A 22,042-nucleotide genomic window follows, 5' to 3' on the forward strand; every position below is an offset into this window, starting at 1 on the left:
TGGTTGGTCTAGGCCGTTCTCGTTCACCTGGGACAGGACAGCTCCGATGCCATGCTCGGACGTGTCCGTCTGGACTACAAACTCTCGTGAGTAGTCGGGGGCCTGTAGGATGGGGGCGGTGCACATGGCGTCTTTCAATGTTTCGAACGCCTCTTGGCAGGCGGAGGTCCAGCTGACTTTCTTCGGCTGGTTTTTGGAGGTTAACTCCGTGAGGGGGGCTACGATGCTGCCGTAACTCTTGATGAACCGGCGGTAGTACCCCGTGAGCCCTAGAAACGCCCGCACTTCCGTCTGGGTCGTGGGGGCCTCCCAGGCCACGATGGCATCGATCTTGGGCTGGAGGGGGGCTACGAGGCCGCTTCCGACCTGGTGCCTGAGGTAGATTACGGACCCTTGTCCGATCTGGCACTTGCTTGCCTTAATGGTGAGGCCCGCCCTCCTCAGGGCGGTCAGCACCGCCCAGAGGTGCTGGAGGTGCTCAGGCCAGTGGGAACTGTAGACTGCGATATCGTCCAGATACGCAGCGCTGAACTCTTCCAACCCCGCCAGGACCTGGTTCACCAGTCGCTGGAAGGTGGCGGGGGCGTTCTTCATTCCGAAGGGCATCACCCGGAAATGGTAGTGACCATCCGGGGTGGAGAAAGCGGATCTTTCCTTTGCTCCCTCGGTGAGGGCGATCTGCCAGTACCCACTGGTCAGGTCGAACGTGCTAAGGAAGCGAGCAGCCCCGAGGCGATCGATAAGCTCATCGGCTCGGGGGATGGGATGAGCATCGGTTCTGGTGACTGCGTTGAGCCCGCGGTAGTCAACGCAGAACCTCAGCTCGGGAACAGCACCGGGGGCGGCTGCCTTCGGAACCAGGACCACGGGGCTAGCCCATGGGCTGTCAGAGGCTTCGACCACCCCGAGCGCTAGCATCTTTGATACCTCGGCCTTGATGCAGGCCCGGACTCGGTCAGGGACGCGGTAGGCTCTGTGCCGTACCGGTGGGCTGTCCCCGGTGTCCACGTCGTGGACGCACCAGTTGGTGACGCCGGGGGTGAGGGAGAAAAGGTCTGAGAATTGTCCCAGTAACTGGCGACAGTCCTCTCGCTGCTCGGGAGAGAGGGAGGAGGAGAGACTCACCCCCTCTACGGAGCCATCTTTTTCTTTTGTGGACAGGAGATCGGGGAGAGGCTCCGTTTCTTCTTCTTCCCCATCGTCCGTGGCGAGGAGTAAGCTCAACTCGGATCGGGCGAAGTGGGGTTTGAGGCGGTTTACGTGAAGGACCCGCAAGGGGTTCCGGGGGGACTCCACGTCGATGAGATAAGTCACCTGACTCTTGCGTTCTACCACCTTGAAGGGCCCTGTCCACTTGTCTTGCAGGGCACAGGGCTCCACGGGGGCCATCACCCAGACCCGCTGTCCGGGCTGAAATTCGACCAGGGTGGCATTTTGGTCATACCACCGTTTCATTTCTTCTTAGCTGGCCTCGAGGTTTGCCTCGGCCAGCTCTCGGAACTTCCTCGTCTGGTTCCGGAGGGCCAAAATGTATCGAAACACATCGGGAGGGGGCTCTGGGGCCGCCGTCTCCCACCCTTCCTTGACCAGGGTGAGGGGTCCCCGGACGGGGTGCCCGTAGAGCAGCTCGAAGGGGCTGAACCCCAGGGACTTCTGGGGGACTTCACGGTATGCGAAGAGGAGACAGGGAAGGAGGACGTCCCACTTACGCCTCAGGGGCTCTTCGAGTCCCATGATCATTCCTTTGAGGGTCCGGTTGAAGCGTTCCACCAGACCGTTACCCTGGGGGTGATATGGGGTGGTGAACTTGTACGTCACCCCACATTGTTGCCAAAGGGACTTCATGTATTTCGAGATGAAGTTGGTCCCTCGGTCGCTGACGACTTCTCGGGGGAATCCCACCCGGGAGAAGATGGCCATGAGGGCCCGCCCCACTACGGGGGCGGTCACCGTTCGGAGGGGAATGGCTTCGGGGTATCGGGTGGCATGGTCCACCAAGACAAGGATAAAGCGGTGCCCCAAGCAGGTCCGGGGGTCGAGGGGGCCCACAATGTCGATTCCCACCCTCTCAAAGGGGGTACTGACCACGGGGAAGGGTTGGAGAGGAGCCTTGCGCTTCCCTCCGCTCTTTCCGCTGGACTGACAAGTGGGGCAGGACTTACAGTGGGCCTCCACATCGGAGCGCATGCCCGGCCAGTAGAAGTGGGTGACCAGGCGCTGGTACGTTTTGTCCTGTCCCAAGTGTCCCGCCAGGGGCACGTCATGGGCCAGGTTCAGGAGAAAGCCGCGGAAGCGTAGGGGTACCACCAGCACTCGGCCGGACCCTAGTTCGGCGGACTTTTGCTCGCTGTATAAGAGGCCGTTTTCCCAATAGACAAAGTGGGAGCCAGACTGGTCCCCGGCGGCCTGGGCGGTGGCCTGCTGCCGCGGCCCCACCAAGGATGGACAGGCTGTCTGCTCTAGGCAGAATTCTTCTCGGGACGGTCCCCCTTCCTGGCGCCATTGGGCCAGCTCAGGAAGGTCGTCCAAGCTCGGGGTCGGTTCGACGCCAGGGCCAAGGGGGCCGGCGTCGGGGGGGAAGCTTTCCCCGGGGAACAGCTCAGGGGTCTCAGAGGATCTAGGGACCTCGGGGTCCTCGGGGGTCGCCGGTGCCGCCTCTAAGGTCGCCCCTTCGGGGGTGGTCCTTCGGGCGGTCATCGACCGGGTACTCACACAGGCCCACTCGGGTAGGCCCACCATCTCTAAGTGGGTCCTTTTCTCAACCCGCTGCCATGGGGAGCTCTCTAGATCGTTGCCGAGCAGGCAGTCCACAGGCATGTCGGAGCGGACTGCCACTCGTAACTCCCCAGAGACGCCCCCCCATTCGAACGGGACTTGAGCTATCCGGCAGGTGCGGACGGAGTTATCAGCTGCGATCACCCTGCAGGAGATGTGGGGAACAATCTGGGCCTCGGTGACTAGGTGCCGTTTGACGGCAGTGATACTGGCCCCAGTGTCTCGGAGCGCCCCTATGTGATGGCCATTGACAGTCACCTGCTGTCGGTATTTCTCTGTGTTGTCGGGTAGGGGAGCTCCGGGGACCATCTCCCTATCACCCAGGGAGACTAACATCATAGCTGCGGGGTCTGCTCCCTCGAACTCTTCCTCCCCCTCCTCTTCTAGGGCTACTGAGGTAATGTGGCGCACTGGGAGCCCTGCAGCGGCAGACTTCTGGAACAAGGGGCAGCGGGGGTCATTGGCATAGTGCCCGGGTTTCTGGCAATGGTAGCAGGCTTGGCTGACTCGGGGCCCTGGCTTAGCTGGGGGAAACCCTGCGCGCGCTGTGGGAGGCGAGGTGCCGGGCTGGTTTCTGGGGGGACTACGCGGGGACGCTACCTGGGAACCCCTCTGTCTATTCTGATTCCCCCCTCCCCTCTGGCGGGACGATCCCTGTTCATTTCGGCCAGAATCTCCCCCGGGCCCCCGGGGGACTCTGGTGCTCACCCAGCGATCGGCCTCGACGGCCAGCTTCCGGGGGTCAGCCAACTTGCTATCCAGGAGGTGCTGCCGGAGTTCCACAAAGCAATTCAGGGACAAATGTTCGTAGGCAATGAGGTCGATGAGCCCCTCGAAGGTGGATACTTTGCTGCCCTTGATCCACCCTTCCAGGGCCCGGCTGTAGAAATTGACATATTCTACCCACGTGGTGCCGGGGATCTTCCTGCATTCTCGGAAGCGTTGGCGGTACATTTCTGGGGTGAGCCCGTACCTTGTGAGGAGGGCCTCTTTCATGTGGCTGTAGGAGGTCTGTTCGGCAGACGGTTGGTCGTGTAGGGTGTCTCTCCCCTCACTCAGGAATCGACCCCACAGCCCGGCTCCCCAATCTTTCTGCGGAACTCGGTGGGAGGTCATAGCTACCTCGTAGGCCTTGAACCATTGCTGGATGTCATCGTTTTTATAATATTCTTTGACCACATCCTTGGGGATGTGGACCTTGGGTTCCACTGGGGGAACAGACTCTCGGGTCGCTGCTGTTTTGTTGCCTTCGTTCCGGGCCTTGAGTTCTATTTCCAATACGCTGCGCTCGTGCTCCAGCTGGAGCTTCTTTCCGTCATGTTCTCGTTGGAGTTTCTTCTCCTCCAGTTCTCCTTGCAGCCGTAGCTGCTCGATGGCTAGCTTTTTCTCGGCCAGCTTGAGTTCTACCTCCATCTTTAAACGGGCTAGTTCTAGCTCGTGGCTTCGGTTGCGTTCTCGGTCGGTCATCTCTTCTCGAGATAGACCTCTCTCCGTGCTGTGAGTCCACGTCGGGGACTCTGCTCTTTCTTGCTCTGGGGCGTGGGTTTCGATCAGTGGTGCTCCCCCTCCATCGGCTTCTGTCGGTGCTGGAGGTTGGGCTCCGGTCTCTACCCAGGCTGTTAGAGCTTGTTGAAAGTCCTCTTTGGTGTTTAATCCCGTTGACGGGATACGGAGATCTTTGCAGAATTGCTTGAGCTCACGGTGCGAATAGTCTCCCAGCAGCTCCATCTGGAAGGTGGTCTTGTCGCTCGTGAGGCTCATGGTTGCTCTTCGTTCGGGTAGTGTGTCAGTGCTGTACGATCCCTAGACGCAGGTTCTTATCGCGACGCTGCCACCAATGTTGGAAGGGGCGATCTCCGAGGGCCAGGTTGTGCTCACCCGGTCACCCCAAGATCCACCTCTCCCACAGAACTTGCCGAGTCTTGATTGGGAGGTCCCCCACCGGGGAGGACTTCGGGTCTAGGATCGTACACACTGAGCTCACACCACACTACGAACAGACACCACACCGTTGGATTCTAGTAACAAGTTCTTTATATAGCAAATAACGAAGGAAGCACTCTTATATACACAGTGGTCAAAGGACCACAAAGTCTTGGAGGATTCGGGAAGGGGGAAGCGGGATAGTCTTTTAGTCTCTGGGTCAGTACGCGGCGTACCCTACGCACAGCTCTCAATCCTCGAGCCGGGGGGTACGGGATGATGGTCGTACTGGCTGCCTCACCTCCGTCGAGTCGGCTCGGTCGGGATGGTGGTCTCGATGGTCCAGCCGGACCAGAGTACTCCTCGAGCCGCGACGAGGTCAGCAGGGCTCGATCTGGAGAGGTTCGTGAGAGCCGCGACAGCGTCAGCAGGGCTCCGATGGTTGCAGGTTCAGCTTGAGCCGCGACAGCGTCAGCAGGGCTCCGATGGTTACAAGTTCAGCTTGAGCCCCGACAGCGTCAGCAGGGCTCGGATGGTCTTAGAGGTCGAGCCGCGACAGCGTCAGCAGGGCTCCGATGGTTGCAAGGTCAGCTTGAGCCACGACAGCGTCAGCAGGGCTCCGATGGTTGCAGGTTCAGCTTGAGCCGCGACAGCGTCAGCAGGGCTCTGATGGTTACAAGTTCAGCTTGAGCCGCGACAGCGTCAGCAGGGCTCAGAGGTTCAGGATGAGTCTTCTTAGGGTCAGCCGCGATCAGATCAGCAGGGCTTCAGGTCCAAGATACAACTGCCCGCTAGTTGTCGGGCGGGCCCAGTTATAGTCCTTTGGCTCTTTGATCTCCGGACCCTCGCAGGCAGAGGTCTCCTGCCCGGGGGGGCTGGTCATTGGTTAGGTCCGGCGGTTGGCTCTTTGATCCCTTTGAAAGATGGGTCCGGGAATTCCCAGACGCCCAGCGGGTCTGGAGCCAGCACTCGGGGAGGCCAGAGGGGTGATCGAAACTGGCCCACAGGGAAGGGCCAAAGGTGTGACAGAAACCAGCCCCTCAGGGGAGGCCGGAGGTGCCATCGAAACTCCCTGGCTTATCTCACTCGTGGAGCCCTTTACCCCCCAGCCGGGACTGGCGCGCCTTTGGAGTCTGGGTTTCGCTGGGGCCGGGGTCACGCTCGGCCCAGGGAGACAGGGATGTCGGGAAGGGAAGATGGCGTCCGGGCCTTGTGGGGCATGCAAGGTTAGGCGCTCGGAGCCGGGCGTGGAGTGGGAAAGGCAGGCCTGGTCGAGGTTCTAGGGGGATCTAGGTTTAACTGGAGTAGGACGACCAGGCTCGGGGTGCAGGCTACACTAACGGGGAGGCTGCGCAGGGGACTCGGGGCACAGGCCTATGCTCACAGGGTGTGGAGGAACAGAGGCGAACCACGCCACGAGGCCGGGTCCAACACGCGTCCCCCCCAGCTGAAGGCGGGGAGAACTACCCATCCTCTTGGGGGTTCTCTTCGCTGAGGCGGAAGAATCTGGACAGGCCGTCTGCGTTGGCGTGGTCAGAGCCAGGCCGGTGTCCAACAGTGAAGTCCATCCCCTGGAGGGAGATGGACCAGCGCAGCAATTTGGGGTTCTCCCCTCTCATCTGCATTAGCCACCGGAGAGGTCGGTGGTCGGTCTGGACCCGGAAGTGAGTACCGAACAGGTAGGGTCTCAGCTTCTTCAGGGCCCAAACCACCGCAAAGGCCTCCCGCTCGATGGTGCTCCACCTTTGTTCTCGAGGGAGTAGCCTCCGGCTAATGAAGGCCACTGGTTGGTCTAGGCCGTTCTCGTTCACCTGGGACAGGACAGCTCCGATGCCATGCTCGGACGCGTCCGTCTGGACTACAAACTCTCGTGAGTAGTCGGGGGCCTGTAGGATGGGGGCGGTGCACATGGCGTCTTTCAATGTTTCGAACGCCTCTTGGCAGGCGGAGGTCCAGCTGACTTTCTTCGGCTGGTTTTTGGAGGTTAACTCCGTGAGGGGGGCTACGATGCTGCCGTAACTCTTGATGAACCGGCGGTAGTACCCCGTGAGCCCTAGAAATGCCCGCACTTCCGTCTGGGTCGTGGGGGCCTCCCAGGCCTTGATGGCATCGATCTTGGGCTGGAGGGGGGCTACGAGGCCGCTTCCGACCTGGTGCCCGAGGTAGATTACGGACCCTTGTCCGATCTGGCACTTGCTTGCCTTAATGGTGAGGCCCGCCCTCCTCAGGGCGGTCAGCACCGCCCAGAGGTGCTGGAGGTGCTCAGGCCAGTGGGAACTGTAGACTGCGATATCGTCCAGATACGCAGCGCTGAACTCTTCCAACCCCGCCAGGACCTGGTTCACCAGTCGCTGGAAGGGGGCGGGGGCGTTCTTCATTCCGAAGGGCATCACCCGGAAATGGTAGTGACCATCCGGGGTGGAGAAAGCGGATCTTTCCTTTGCTCTCTCGGTGAGGGCGATCTGCCAGTACCCACTGGTCAGGTCGAACGTGCTAAGGAAGCGAGCAGCCCCGAGGCGATCGATAAGCTCATCGGCTCGGGGGATGGGATGAGCATCGGTTCTGGTGACTGCGTTGAGCCCGCGGTAGTCAACGCAGAACCTCAGCTCGGGAACAGCACCGGGGGCGGCTGCCTTCGGTACCAGGACCATGGGGCTAGCCCATGGGCTGTCAGAGGCTTCGACCACCCCGAGCGCTAGCATCTTTGATACCTCGGCCTTGATGCAGGCCCGGACTCGGTCAGGGACGCGGTAGGCTCTGTGCCGTACCGGTGGGCTGTCCCCGGTGTCCACGTCGTGGACGCACCAGTTGGTGACGCCGGGGGTGAGGGAGAAAAGGTCTGAGAATTGTCCCAGTAACTGGCGACAGTCCTCTCGCTGCTCGGGAGAGAGGGAGGAGGAGAGACTCAACCCCTCTACGGAGCCATCTTTTTCTTTTGTGGACAGGAGATCGGGGAGAGGCTCCGTTTCTTCTTCTTCCCCATCGTCCGTGGCGAGGAGTAAGCTCAACTCGGATCGGGCGAAGTGGGGTTTGAAGCGGTTTACGTGAAGGAGCCGCAAGGGGTTCCGGGGGGACTCCACGTCGATGAGATAAGTCACCTGACTCTTGCGTTCTACCACCTTGAAGGGCCCTGTCCACTTGTCTTGCAGGGCACAGGGCTCCACGGGGGCCATCACCCAGACCCGCTGTCCGGGCTGAAATTCGACCAGGGTGGCATTTTGGTCATACCACCGTTTCATTTCTTCTTAGCTGGCCTCGAGGCTTGCCTCGGCCAGCTCTCGGAACTTCCTCGTCTGGTTCCGGAGGGCCAAAATGTATCGAAACACATCGGGAGGGGGCTCTGGGGCCGCCGTCTCCCACCCTTCCTTGACCAGGGTGAGGGGTCCCCGGACGGGGTGCCCGTAGAGCAGCTCGAAGGGGCTGAACCCCAGGGACTTCTGGGGGACTTCGCGGTATGCGAAGAGGAGACAGGGAAGGAGGACGTCCCACTTACGCCTCAGGGGCTCTTCGAGTCCCATGATCATTCCTTTGAGGGTCCGGTTGAAGCGTTCCACCAGACCGTTACCCTGGGGGTGATATGGGGTGGTGAACTTGTACGTCACCCCACATTGTTGCCAAAGGGACTTCATGTATTTCGAGATGAAGTTGGTCCCTCGGTCGCTGACGACTTCTCGGGGGAATCCCACCCGGGAGAAGATGGCCATGAGGGCCCGCCCCACTACGGGGGCGGTCACCGTTCGGAGGGGAATGGCTTCGGGGTATCGGGTGGCATGGTCCACCAAGACAAGGATAAAGCGGTGCCCCAAGGAGGTCCGGGGGTCGAGGGGGCCCACAATGTCGATTCCCACCCTCTCAAAGGGGGTACTGACCACGGGGAAGGGTTGGAGAGGAGCCTTGCGCTTCCCTCCGCTCTTTCCGCTGGACTGACAAGTGGGGCAGGACTTACAGTGGGCCTCCACATCGGAGCGCATGCCCGGCCAGTAGAAGTGGGTGACCAGGCGCTGGTACGTTTTGTCCTGTCCCAAGTGTCCCGCCAGGGGCACGTCATGGGCCAGGTTCAGGAGAAAGCCGCGGAAGCGTAGGGGTACCACCAGCACTCGGCCGGACCCTAGTTCGGCGGACTTTTGCTCGCTGCATAAGAGGCCGTTTTCCCAATAGACAAAGTGGGAGCCAGACTGGTCCCCGGCGGCCTGGGCGGCGGCCTGCTGCCGCGGCCCCACCAAGGATGGACAGGCTGTCTGCTCTAGGCAGAATTCTTCTCGGGACGGTCCCCCTTCCTGGCGCCATTGGGCCAGCTCAGGAAGGTCGTCCAAGCTCGGGGTCGGTTCGACGCCAGGGCCAAGGGGGCCGGCGTCGGGGGGGGAAGCTTTCCCCGGGGAACAGCTCAGGGGTCTCAGAGGATCTAGGGACCTCGGGGTCCTCGGGGGTCGCCGGTGCCGCCTCTAAGGTCGCCCCTTCGGGGGTGGTCCTTCGGGCGGTCATCGACCGGGTACTCACACAGGCCCACTCGGGTAGGCCCACCATCTCTAAGTGGGTCCTTTTCTCAACCCGCTGCCATGGGGAGCTCTCTAGATCGTTGCCGAGCAGGCAGTCCACAGGCATGTCGGAGCGGACTGCCACTCGTAACTCCCCAGAGACGCCCCACCATTCGAACGGGACTTGAGCTATCCGGCAGGTGCGGACGGAGTTATCAGCTGCGCTCACCCTGCAGGAGATGTGGGGAACAATCTGGGCCTCGGTGACTAGGTGCCGTTTGACGGCAGTGATACTGGCCCCAGTGTCTCGGAGCGCCCCTATGTGATGGCCATTGACAGTCACCTGCTGTCGGTATTTCTCTGTGTTGTCGGGTAGGGAAGCTCCGGGGACCATCTCCCTATCACCCAGGGAGACTAACATCATAGCTGCGGGGTCTGCTCCCTTGAACTCTTCCTCCCCCTCCTCTTCTAGGGCTACTGAGGTAATGTGGCGCACTGGGAGCCCTGCAGCGGCAGACTTCTGGTACAAGGGGCAGCGGGGGTCATTGGCATAGTGCCCGGGTTTCTGGCAATGGTAGCAGGCTTGGCTGACTCGGGGCCCTGGCTTAGCTGGGGGAAACCCTGCACGCGCTGTGGGAGGCGAGGTGCCGGGCTGGTTTCTGGGGGGACTACGCGGGGACGCTACCTGGGAACCCCTCTGTCTATTCTGATTCCCCCCTCCCCTCTGGCGGGACGATCCCTGTTCATTTCGGCCAGAATCTCCCCCGGGCCCCCGGGGGACTCTGGTGCTCACCCAGCGATCGGCCTCGACGGCCAGCTTCCGGGGGTCAGCCAACTTGCTGTCCAGGAGGTGCTGCCGGAGTTCCACAAAGCAATTCAGGGACAAATGTTCGTAGGCAATGAGGTCGATGAGCCCCTCGAAGGTGGATTCTTTGCTGCCCTTGATCCACCCTTCCAGGGCCCGGCTGTAGAAATTGACATATTCTACCCACGTGGTGCCGGGGATCTTCCTGCATTCTCGGAAGCGTTGGCGGTACATTTCTGGGGTGAGCCCGTACCTTGTGAGGAGGGCCTCTTTCATGTGGCTGTAGGAGGTCTGTTCGGCAGACGGTAGGTCGAGTAGGGTGTCTCTCCCCTCACTCAGGAATCGAACCCACAGCCCGGCTCCCCAATCTTTCTGCGGAACTCGGTGGGAGGTCATAGCTACCTCGTAGGCCTTGAACCATTGCTGGATGTCATCGTTTTTATAATATTCTTTGACCACATCCTTGGGGATGTGGACCTTGGGTTCCACTGGGGGAACAGACTCTCGGGTCGCTGCTGTTTTGTTGCCTTCGTTCCGGGCCTTGAGTTCTATTTCCAATACGCTGCGCTCGTGCTCCAGCTGGAGCTTCTTTCCGTCATGTTCTCGTTGGAGTTTCTTCTCCTCCAGTTCTCCTTGCAGCCGTAGCTGCTCGATGGCTAGCTTTTTCTCGGCCAGCTTGAGTTCTACCTCCATCTTTAAACGGGCTAGTTCTAGCTCGTGGCTTCGGTTGCGTTCTCGGTCGGTCATCTCTTCTCGAGATAGACCTCTCTCCGTGCTGTGAGTCCGCGTCGGGGACTCTGCTCTTTCTTGCTCTGGGGCGTGGGTTTCGATCAGTGGTGCTCCCCCTCCATCGGCTTCTGTCGGTGCTGGAGGTTGGGCTCCGGTCTCTACCCAGGCTGTTAGAGCTTGTTGAAAGTCCTCTTTGGTGTTTAATCCCGTTGACGGGATACGGAGATCTTTGCAGAATTGCTTGAGCTCACGGTGCGAATAGTCTCCCAGCAGCTCCATCTGGAAGGTGGTCTTGTCGCTCGTGAGGCTCATGGTTGCTCTTCGTTCGGGTAGTGTGTCAGTGCTGTACGATCCCTAGACGTAGGTTCTTATCGCGACGCTGCCACCAATGTTGGAAGGGGCGATCTCCGAGGGCCAGGTTGTGCTCACCCGGTCACCCCAAGATCCACCTCTCCCACAGAACTTGCCGAGTCTTGATTGGGAGGTCCCCCACCGGGGAGGACTTCGGGTCTAGGATCGTACACACTGAGCTCACACCACACTACGAACAGACACCACACCGTTGGATTCTAGTAACAAGTTCTTTATATAGCAAATAACGAAGGAAGCACTCTTATATACACAGTGGTCAAAGGACCACAAAGTCTTGGAGGATTCGGGAAGGGGGAAGCGGGATAGTCTTTTAGTCTCTGGGTCAGTACGCGGCGTACCCTACGCACAGCTCTCAATCCTCGAGCCGGGGGGTACGGGATGATGGTCGTACTGGCTGCCTCACCTCCGTCGAGTCGGCTCGGTCGGGATGGTGGTCTCGATGGTCCAGCCGGACCAGAGTACTCCTCGAGCCGCGACGAGGTCAGCAGGGCTCGATCTGGAGAGGTTCGTGAGAGCCGCGACAGCGTCAGCAGGGCTCCGATGGTTGCAGGTTCAGCTTGAGCCGCGTCAGCGTCAGCAGGGCTCCGATGGTTACAAGTTCAGCTTGAGCCGCGACAGCGTCAGCAGGGCTCGGATGGTCTTAGAGGTCGAGCCGCGACAGCGTCAGCAGGGCTCCGATGGTTGCAAGGTCAGCTTGAGCCACGACAGCGTCAGCAGGGCTCCGATGGTTGCAGGTTCAGCTTGAGCCGCGACAGCGTCAGCAGGGCTCTGATGGTTACAAGTTCAGCTTGAGCCGCGACAGCGTCAGCAGGGCTCAGAGGTTCAGGATGAGTCTTCTTAGGGTCAGCCGCGATCAGATCAGCAGGGCTTCAGGTCCAAGATACAACTGCCCGCTAGTTGTCGGGCGGGCCCAGTTATAGTCCTTTGGCTCTTTGATCTCCGGACCCTCGCAGGCAGAGGTCTCCTGCCCGGGGGGGCTGGTCATTGGTTAGGTCCGGCGGTTGGCTCTTTGATCCCTTTGAAAGATGGGTCCGGGAATTCCCAGACGCCCAGCGGGTCTGGAGCCAGCACTCGGGGAGGCCAGAGGGGTGATCGAAACTGGCCCACAGGGGAGGGCCAAAGGTGTGACAGAAACCAGCCCCTCAGGGGAGGCCGGAGGTGCCATCGAAACTCCCTGGCTTATCTCACTCGGGGAGCCCTTTACCCCCCAGCCGGGACTGGCGCGCCTTTGGAGTCTGGGTTTCGCTGGGGCCGGGGTCACGCTCGGCCCAGGGAGACAGGGATGTCGGGAAGGGAAGATGGCGTCCGGGCCTTGTGGGGCATGCAAGGTTAGGCGCTCGGAGCCGGGCGTGGAGCGGGAAAGGCAGGCCTGGTCGAGGTTCTAGGGGGATCTAGGTTTAACTGGAGTAGGACGACCAGGCTCGGGGTGCAGGCTACACTAACGGGGAGGCTGCGCAGGGGACTCGGGGCACAGGCCTATGCTCACAGGGTGTGGAGGGACAGAGGCGAACCACGCCACGAGGCCGGGTCCAACACACCCCTTCAAAAAGAACAATTTATGGACAAACTCGTGAACAATGTCAACCATTCACCCCAGTACAGAGATCTGGGCCTAAATCCATCGTTTTTTTGCTCCCCATGCCATTCCAGTTTAAACCCAGCCATATACAAATCAGTCTTGACCCTGCTCCTCATGGGAACAGTCTAGCGGGGGGGGGGGGGGAGGGGGGGGGGGGTTATTATGGAAATGGGACTGGCTTTTCTGATGAACATATACTCGAAGTCCAGTACAATCATAGATACTTGCTTAGAAAAACGGACAGAGAATATATGTAAATATGATTGCAGGATATTCCAAGGTGGATGGGACATACCAGATAACTATGTAATGGAATGTGAGGTGATGAGGAATATAATCAAATATGTCCAACATAACGAAATAGAACGTATATCAAGGTCCATACTGGGCAATGTTATTGTGCAAAAAAATGCCTATGTTTGATGTAGTAGAAAATCAATAAAAATACATAAAAAAAAAATAGGAACAGTCTAGCCCGAACTACCAGGCCAGGTCCTCCCTGTACCAGAAACAAGCATCCTGAATACAGTTTCGGGGTATTTGTTATATATTGTTCATGCCTTTTAGAATTGTTATGTTGGTGTTGTTCTGTGGATCTTAGAATGGAGGGGACAGATTCTTACATTGGGATTCGAAGTTAGGCAGTTCGATCTAGGCTGTTGTGTGGGATCGATGCTGTGAAGAAGTTGGATTAATAGAACGTCATTTGGTAAATCTGACTCTGACTTATTCTTGGAAGAACCCATCTAACAGTATTGCCCCTCATCTGCCAAGCTAGCTTGAATTCAATGGCACAGTGAGCACATGACCCACGTCTGGGCATACATTCCCACTTGGGGTGAATATAACAACACAAAACGATAATGACGCTGAGGTGATGGGTCAAGAGGTCACACTGGATGCTCACTGGCATATACTCTGTGTGACAGGGGACACTCCATGGCTCAGATACACCAAGAGATGTTTAATGTTAGCCGATAATGTAGCTAAAAGGAATATTGCAAGGGGAAGGGGGGGCGGTGCAACCCTCAAGGGTCACAGAATGTGAGGCGGACCTTGACTGGTGCTGCACAAAAGTGGTATACCAAAGCTGTGGGTGCTCTAGGAAGCGGGGCAAGGTGTAGGTTAAGTGGGTGGGTTTTGAAGCACCACAATAGTGAGTGTTGTTGTGGGAAGGAGGACACAAATAATCTCTTAACTGCAATATTATGCCATAGGGCTCAGGATCCTTCATGCTGTGTTGTCCTAGAAAAACAGTTTTACCCATAGGTGATGAACCTGCAAACCTTGCCGAACATAACCTGATGTTTCTGCGCACCTATGAAGTGTATCTGAGCATTTGTTTAATAGAAGAAGAAAAAGAAGAAAAATAAAAATGAAGGATTGAATGCTGAACATTGTCAAATGTTCACCCCCAGTACAGAGATCTGGGCCTAAATCCATCGTTTTTTGCTTCTCCCGACATTCCAGTTTAAACCCAGCCATATCCAAATCAGTCTTGGCCTTGTGCCTCATGGGAACCGTCCAGCCCAAACTGCCTTGCCAGGTTCTCCTTGGACTGGAAACAAGCATCCTGGGACCGGTTTCGAGGTATCACCCTTCATCAGCCAGGCTAGCTTGACTCCAGTGTTTCACTCCAGCACCATAAATGATATCTCAGCATGGAAAACATTTATTGAAAGTGTTTACACATAAACTTAACACGTACCTGCCAAGAAGACAATGCCAGTGGGAAACTAAGAAGCAAATGAGTTGCCACTTGTACCCTGCATGTGACTTAGATTCTTATATATTTGGGGCAACATTACAGTCTGTTAAATCAAATACATGATAGGTTTTTGTACAGGGCACATCTTGAATTCACACATGTGAAGGTGCTCTCATATGCGATAATGAAGTAAAAGGAAGTACAGTGAAATAAAATATTTGCTGAGCCTCACACAATTTGTTTAAGCAGAGAATACAGGCTTGATCCCATGTTTTCTGGTTTCCCATCGTGCAACTCTGCAGGGGCGGCTCCTCCACTAAGGCGGAGGAGCGTCGCCCCACAGCTCTTTGAGCAGGAAAAATAAAATGATAATAACATAGTTATTATCATTTGATTTTTTGCATGTTCAGAGTTGGGTTAGGGTGGGCGAGGTGGAAGCACAAGGGGAGGAGTGGTTTGCACATTCCAAATAGACATGACTGCTTGGTCGGCAGTCCTGGCCCAGCCCAAAGAGTCATGCGCACTTTGTATGTTACCTACCAGGCTGCATTACACAGCCTGGTGGGGAACATGCACAGGCCCCTAGGCCCCATCTGAGCGCCAATTCATGGCGCTCAGACCAATCACAATGCTGTAATGCAGTGTGGTGAAGCCAATCACAATCCTGCATTTCAGAGTTGTGGTTGACTATGGGAAGCCTGGGTGCTTCCTAGTTCCAGGACGGAAACGTGGAGGAAAGACACAGAAAAGATAAGTGGTTTTTTTTTGTTTATCTCCCCTGCCACTCTCCTCCCATCAGTCCCTACTGCATCTGTGCCACTAGTTGGTATCTCTTCCATGCTCCTCTTTTACATAAAAGGTTGATATTTTTTTTAATTCTTTGTGCATGAAGATAGAGTGAGGGTGGCAGGCAGAAGCCACATCAAAGCTCAGTTTGCTTTGGGCTTGATGGTCCAAAAGGACCTCGAGCTAAGCCAGAGCTAGCCACCTGGCCTTAGATTGGCATGAGCTTGCAGTGGTTCACCCAGCTCTAGTTTTTAAAACATATTGTGACATTATGTACAGCATGGCCCCTTTAAACAAGATTGTTAATTCAGCTGCAAGTACTTTCTTTGGTGACACTAGATATCTTATTCTCGTCCTATTGCCATACTCATCCTTCATTTCGCAGGTCCCAGATTGAATTGTATGATTATTTAAATACATTGGCACTGGAATCATGTGATTGTGCGGCTGCAGTGTTTTTTGCATAATTATCGATTTGCTGCATTTGCCACATAATCCATCATCTGCTGCATAATCTGCAGATTTTAACAAAAAAATTAGTTTCTAGCTCAAATGGTTCAAAAGTTACTAAAAATGCGACAATGCTTGTTGCAGCGCAGTGGAAACCTGTTGCAAATTTTAAAAAGTCACCTTTCTGTTTATTGCTATATTTAGGTGTTAAACTGGTACTAATTAGGTGTAATCAATGCCCAAACAGTGTTAACAAGTGTAACAAGCATTGGAAATGCAATAGGTCTCGGATTTATTTGAGTTAGAGCTAATGGCATTGTAAGTGGCAATGTCTTTTAACCATGTGTTATGGAGTGTATGCATGTGGTGTGTAATGGAATTATGTGGTTTGGATTGGAATTGTTCACCCTGCCCACTCACAAACTGTTCACCTTGCACAGTCACAAACTGTTCACCCTGCAAACTCACACACTGTTTACCCTGCACGCTCACACAATGTTCACCCTGCACGCTCACACACTGCTCACCCTACACGCTCACACACTGCTCACCCTACACGCTCACACAATGTTCACCCTGCACGCTCACACAATGTTAACCCTGCATGCTCACACACTGCTCACCCTGCACGCTCACACACTGATCACCCTACACACTCACACACTTCACACTCTGCCCACTCACTCTGCACACTCACTTTGCACTCTGCACACTTACTTTGTACACTCACTCTGCACACTCACTCTGCACTCACACTCTGCACACTCACTCTGCACACTCACTCTGCACACTCACTCTGCACTCTACACTCGCAACTCTGCACTCTGCACACTCAATCTGCACTCATACTCTGCACTCACACTCTGCATTCTGCACTCACACTCTGCACTCACTACTCTGCACTCTGCACTCACTACTCTGCACTCACTACTCTGCACTCACTACTCTGCACTCACGACTTTGCACTTACTACTCTGCACTCACTACTCTGCACTCACTACTCTGCACTCACTACTCTGCACTCACACTCTGCACTCACACTCTGCACTCAATACTCTGCACTCTCACTCTGCACACTCACTCTGCACTCATACTCTGCACTCATACTCTGCACTCATACTGTGCACTCTGCACTCTGCACTCTGCACTCGCACTCTGCTCACTCACTCTGCACACTCACTCTGCACTCTGCACACTCACTCTGTACACTCACTCTGCACACTCACTCTGCACTCACACTCTGCACACTCACTCTGCACACTCACTCTGCACACTCACTCTGCACTCTGCACTCTGCACACTCACTCTGCACTCACACTCTGCACTCACACTCTGCATTCTGCACTCACACTCTGCACTCACTACTCTGCACTCACTACTCTGCACTCACTACTCTGCACTCACGACTCTGCACTTACTACTCTGCACTCACTACTCTGCACTCACTACTGTGCACTCACTACTCTGCACTCACTACTCTGCACTCACACTCTGCACTCACTACTCTGCACTCACACTCTGCACTCACAACTCTGCACTCACTACTCTGCGCACTCACTCTGCACTCACACTCTGCACTCACTAGTCTGCACACTTACTACTCTGCACTCACTACTCTGCACACTCACTACTCTGCACTCTGCACTCACTACTCTGCACATTCACTCTGCACTCACTACTCTGCACACTCACTCTGCACTCTGCACTCACACACTGCACTCTGCACTCACACTCTGCACTCACTAGTCTGCACACTCACTCTCTACTCTGCACTCTGCATTTACTACTCTGCACTCACTACTTTGCACTCACTACTCTGCACTCACTACTCTGCACTCACTACTCTGCACTCACTACTCTGCACTCTGCACTCACACTCATTACTCTGCACTCTACTCTGCACTCACAACTCTGCACTCACAACTCTGCACTCACAACTCTGCACTCACAACTCTGCACTAACAACTCTGCACTAACAACTCTGCACTAACAACTCTGCACTTTGCACACTCACTCGGCACTCACACTCTGGACTCTGCACTCACTACTCTCCACTGTGCACTCACTACTCTGCACTCTGCACACTCACTCTACACTCACTACTCTGCACCCACTACTCTGCACTCTGAACACTCACTCTGCACTCACTAGTCTGCACACTCACTCACCTCTCTGCACTCTGCACTCGCTACTCTGCACTCACTACTCTGCACTCACTACTCTGCACTCATTACTCTGCACTCACTACTCTGCACTCTGCACTCACTACTCTGCACTCACTACTCTGCACTCACTACTCTGCACTCACTACTCTTCACTCACTCTGCACACATTACTCTGCACTCACTACTCTGCACTCACTACTCTGCACTCTGCACTCGCTACTCTGCACTCACTACTCTGCACACTCACTCTGCACTCACTACTCTGCACTCATTACTCTGCACTCACTACTCTGCACTCACTACTCTGCACTCTGCACTCACTACTCTGCACTCACTACTCTGCACTCTGCACTCACTACTCTGCACTCACTACTCTGCACTCACTATTCTGCACTCACTCTGCACACTCACTCTGCACACTCACTCTGCACACTCACTCTGCACACTCACTACTCTGCACATTCACTACTCTGCACATTCACTATTCTGCACTCACTACTCTGTACTCACTACTCTGCACGCACTACTCTGCACACTCACTCTGCACTCACTACTCTGCACTCACTACTCTGCACTCACTACTCTGCACTCACTACTCTGCACACTCACTACTCTGCACTCACTACTCTGCACTCACTACTCTGCACTCTGCACTCACTACTCTGCACTCACTACTCTGCACTCACTACTCTGCACTCACTACTCTGCACTCACTCTGCACACTCACTCTGCACACTCACTCTGCACTCACTACTCTGCACTCACTACTCTGCACACTCACTCTGCACTCACTACTCTGCACTCACTACTCTGCACTCTGCACTCACTACTCTGCACTCACTACTCTGCACTCACTACTCTGCACTCTGCACTCACTACTCTGCACTCACTACTCTGCACTCACAACTCTGCACACTCACTCTGCACTCACAACTCTGCACTCACTACTCTGCGCACTCACTCTACACTCACTACTCTGCACTCACTACTCTGCACTCTGCACTCACTACTTTGCACTCTGCACTCACTACTCTGCACTCACTACTCTGCACTCACTCTGCACACTCACTCTGCACTCACTACTCTGCACTCACTACTCTGCACTCACTACTCTGCACTCACTACTCTGCACTCACAACTCTGCACACTCACTCTGCACTCACAACTCTGCACTCACAACTCTGCACTCACTACTCTGCACACTCACTCTGCACTCACTACTCTGCACTCACTACTCTGCACTCACTAATCTGCACTCACTATTCTGCACTCACTGCTCTGCACTCACTACTTTGCACTCACTACTCTGCACTCTGCACTCACTACTCTGCAATCACTACTCTGCACTCACTACTCTGCACTCACAACTCTGCACTCACAACTCTGCACTCACTACTCTGCTCACTACTCTGCACACTCACTCTGCACTCACTACTCTGCACTCACTACTCTGCATTCACTACTCTGCACTCACTACTCTGCACCCTGCACTCACTACTCTGCACTCACTACTCTGCACTCACTACTCTGCACTCACTACTCTGCACACTCACTACTCTGCACACTCACTCTGCACACTCACTCTGCACACTCACTCTGCACTCACTACTCTGCACTCACTACTCTGCACTCACTACTCTGCACACTCACTCTGCACTCTGCACACTCACTCTGCACTCACTACTCTGCACTCTGCACACTCACTCTGCACTCACTACTCTGCACACTCACTCTGCACACTCACTCTGCACACTCACTCTGCACACTCACTCTGCACTCTGCACACTCACTCTGCACACTCACTCTGCACTCTGTGCACACTCTGCACTCTGCCCACACTACACTCTGCACTCACACTATAATAATACGTATGTCCTCTAACAAAGGGTTTGTGTATTTAATATACTCCAGCACTGCCAGTTACCAGCGGTTCAGTGCCCCTTTGGACGCCGCACAATAAAGTGAACACAGTTTGCTCCGAGGGCAGGGGCTTGTCCCAGCTGAGAAGGGAGGGGGCATTAAAAGTACAAAGATTTGTTGATCCTGTACAAATCCGGGCTGACGTTCTCTACAGAGCCTAAAAGAAATAAAGAGCAGCTTAGCGTGTACTTGTGTGACATTGTAGAACCAATTCAACAGTTAAGCATAAATGAAAAAAAAACAGTTTTCTTGTGCAATTGTTCCTGCGAAACGTCCATTATTGATATAGTTCACTGCAATAACCTAGTTTTCTTAGCCTTTGACATGTACTTCACTAAGAACTGGCATGTTAATAAATAAATAAATACGTGCGACGGCAATAAAGTAGCATTGTAAGCGATCACTTTCGCTATCGCTATTGTTAAAAAAAATGCACGGTGAAGGAGCACAAAGCAGAGAATGGGGCACGCGCGCCCAATTACGACGGGCCCACAAGCTTTGGCAGGGAGCCAGCATGTGCGCACACACAGCTGAAAAACAATTAGCTGGACAGAGCTGAATGCACGCTCAGCATCTGGCTTCAATTACCGAGGCCCCTGACAGCTGGTAATTTATGATCTATAGGCTTCTTCTGCGCGTCTCCGCACGGAATATGCAGGAAGTTGAGAAACTCTACAGACTATGGCCTATTGCGTGCTGGCTTGTGAAAATACAGCCATGCGAGGGCCAATTCCCATGCAGCTGCCATAAATTACGAACAAAATTCACCCGCTTCTCTGGAATGTCTAGGTTAGCTTGTCGGACCGCTCTCTACAGGACTCTCAAGCCACACCCACTTCGTGGGATGTAGGCCGAGCCCTAAAAAGGACACAATTATGAATCAATACTATCACAAAATGTGCTGCATTACATCAGAACATTTCCTTTTCTTGCTGCAAAATTTTCTAAACTCTCCCGCATAATTTGGCCCAACCCTGCCACATAGTTCCAGTGGCCCTGTTAATATAGCATATTTGATACCCTTTGAGAGTGGGAGTGATGAGTAAGTAACAACACCATATCATGTATATAGCACTTCGTAGACCCAGGCCACTAAGTGCTTTGCTATGTATCAGGTTTGGGGTGGCTTTCAGGTGCATCAGCGAAAGGGTGTTGGTTGCAGTTAGACTTACACAGGAAAAGTTGGACCCAGTGTTTGCGATTTGTAGGTAGGTTAGACATGTTGTGTGCTCTACATGGCATAAGGGCGTAGATGTCCCTAGACAGAGTAAGGCTTGGTGTAGCCAAGCCTGCATGTACATAAAACTTTTTTTTTCTAGCAATGGTTGCGTGAGAATATTGCTGATAATATTGCTATACTCCACAGGCTAAGTCATTAGTTTGGCCTGCACATGCTTGTGAGGAATAAGTTAGAAGCCATCCAGTAGTTGGGGTTCTTTCAATGGAGTTCTTGGCATAACCCTCTATAACAATAAGGCACAGACAGTAAGATTTTGATCCATGCAGGCGAGTTAGCACTTCCTAACTCAGCTTATTGTGCTGTTAGACTGTAGTATCACTCAATAATCATATCTTCTATAAAGTGGGCTTGTCTCTCTTGCTTTTTAACATACTTGGTACTAGGGTGATGACTTTCACGGAAAGTCATTTCTCCTGTTAGAAAATAGCAGCATGGACTCATTTTCATATACAGTAAATTGTTATCATAACATATTGCTGTATGGATTACATTTTTAATAAAGCATATTGCCACGGGGACAGATTGGTAGATATTAAGCATGGGCGTAAAATCCGTTCCGCTCGCGGATTTTGGGGATTTTCGGTAAATTCGCAATCCGCGAACTCTCGCGAACTTGCCGAAAATTCGTAAAATCCTTGCGAAGCGGATTTTTTGCTTGGTCGCACTTGCCAACTAGAATACTATACAATTTCGCGGGAGTAAACACTTGCGAACACGTAGATGCGGCGGGTGTGGAAAAGTAAATTTTGCTATGTTCTGTGTCCCTACGTGTCATCCATCATATGTTATCTGTGCATGATTAATATGCATATGTTATTCCCCATGTTCGATTAAAGACGCAATTATAGTTGTGTCCACCTTTAGTATGTCAGTTTCCAGTTCTCGTGAATACTACGAATATCAGGCCTATGTAAAGCTACGTTGCCACGTTTCTCAGTGTGCACGTTATTCCATTGTAAAATCTCCGTTTCTAGGCCTCAAAAGGGCCTGGACACCAGATTCAGCTCCTGTCCCCTGAAGCCTCGCTGAGGAGCGATACAGCCCCCGCCTGTATCCTCGACCCTTCACTTACTTCCTGCCTCGCAGTGCCCGGTTCAGCCTGGCTCTGCTTCTGA

Source organism: Lissotriton helveticus, chromosome 1_1 (assembly GCF_964261635.1).
Source record: "Lissotriton helveticus chromosome 1_1, aLisHel1.1, whole genome shotgun sequence".
In the NCBI taxonomy this organism is placed as follows: domain Eukaryota; kingdom Metazoa; phylum Chordata; class Amphibia; order Caudata; family Salamandridae; genus Lissotriton; species Lissotriton helveticus.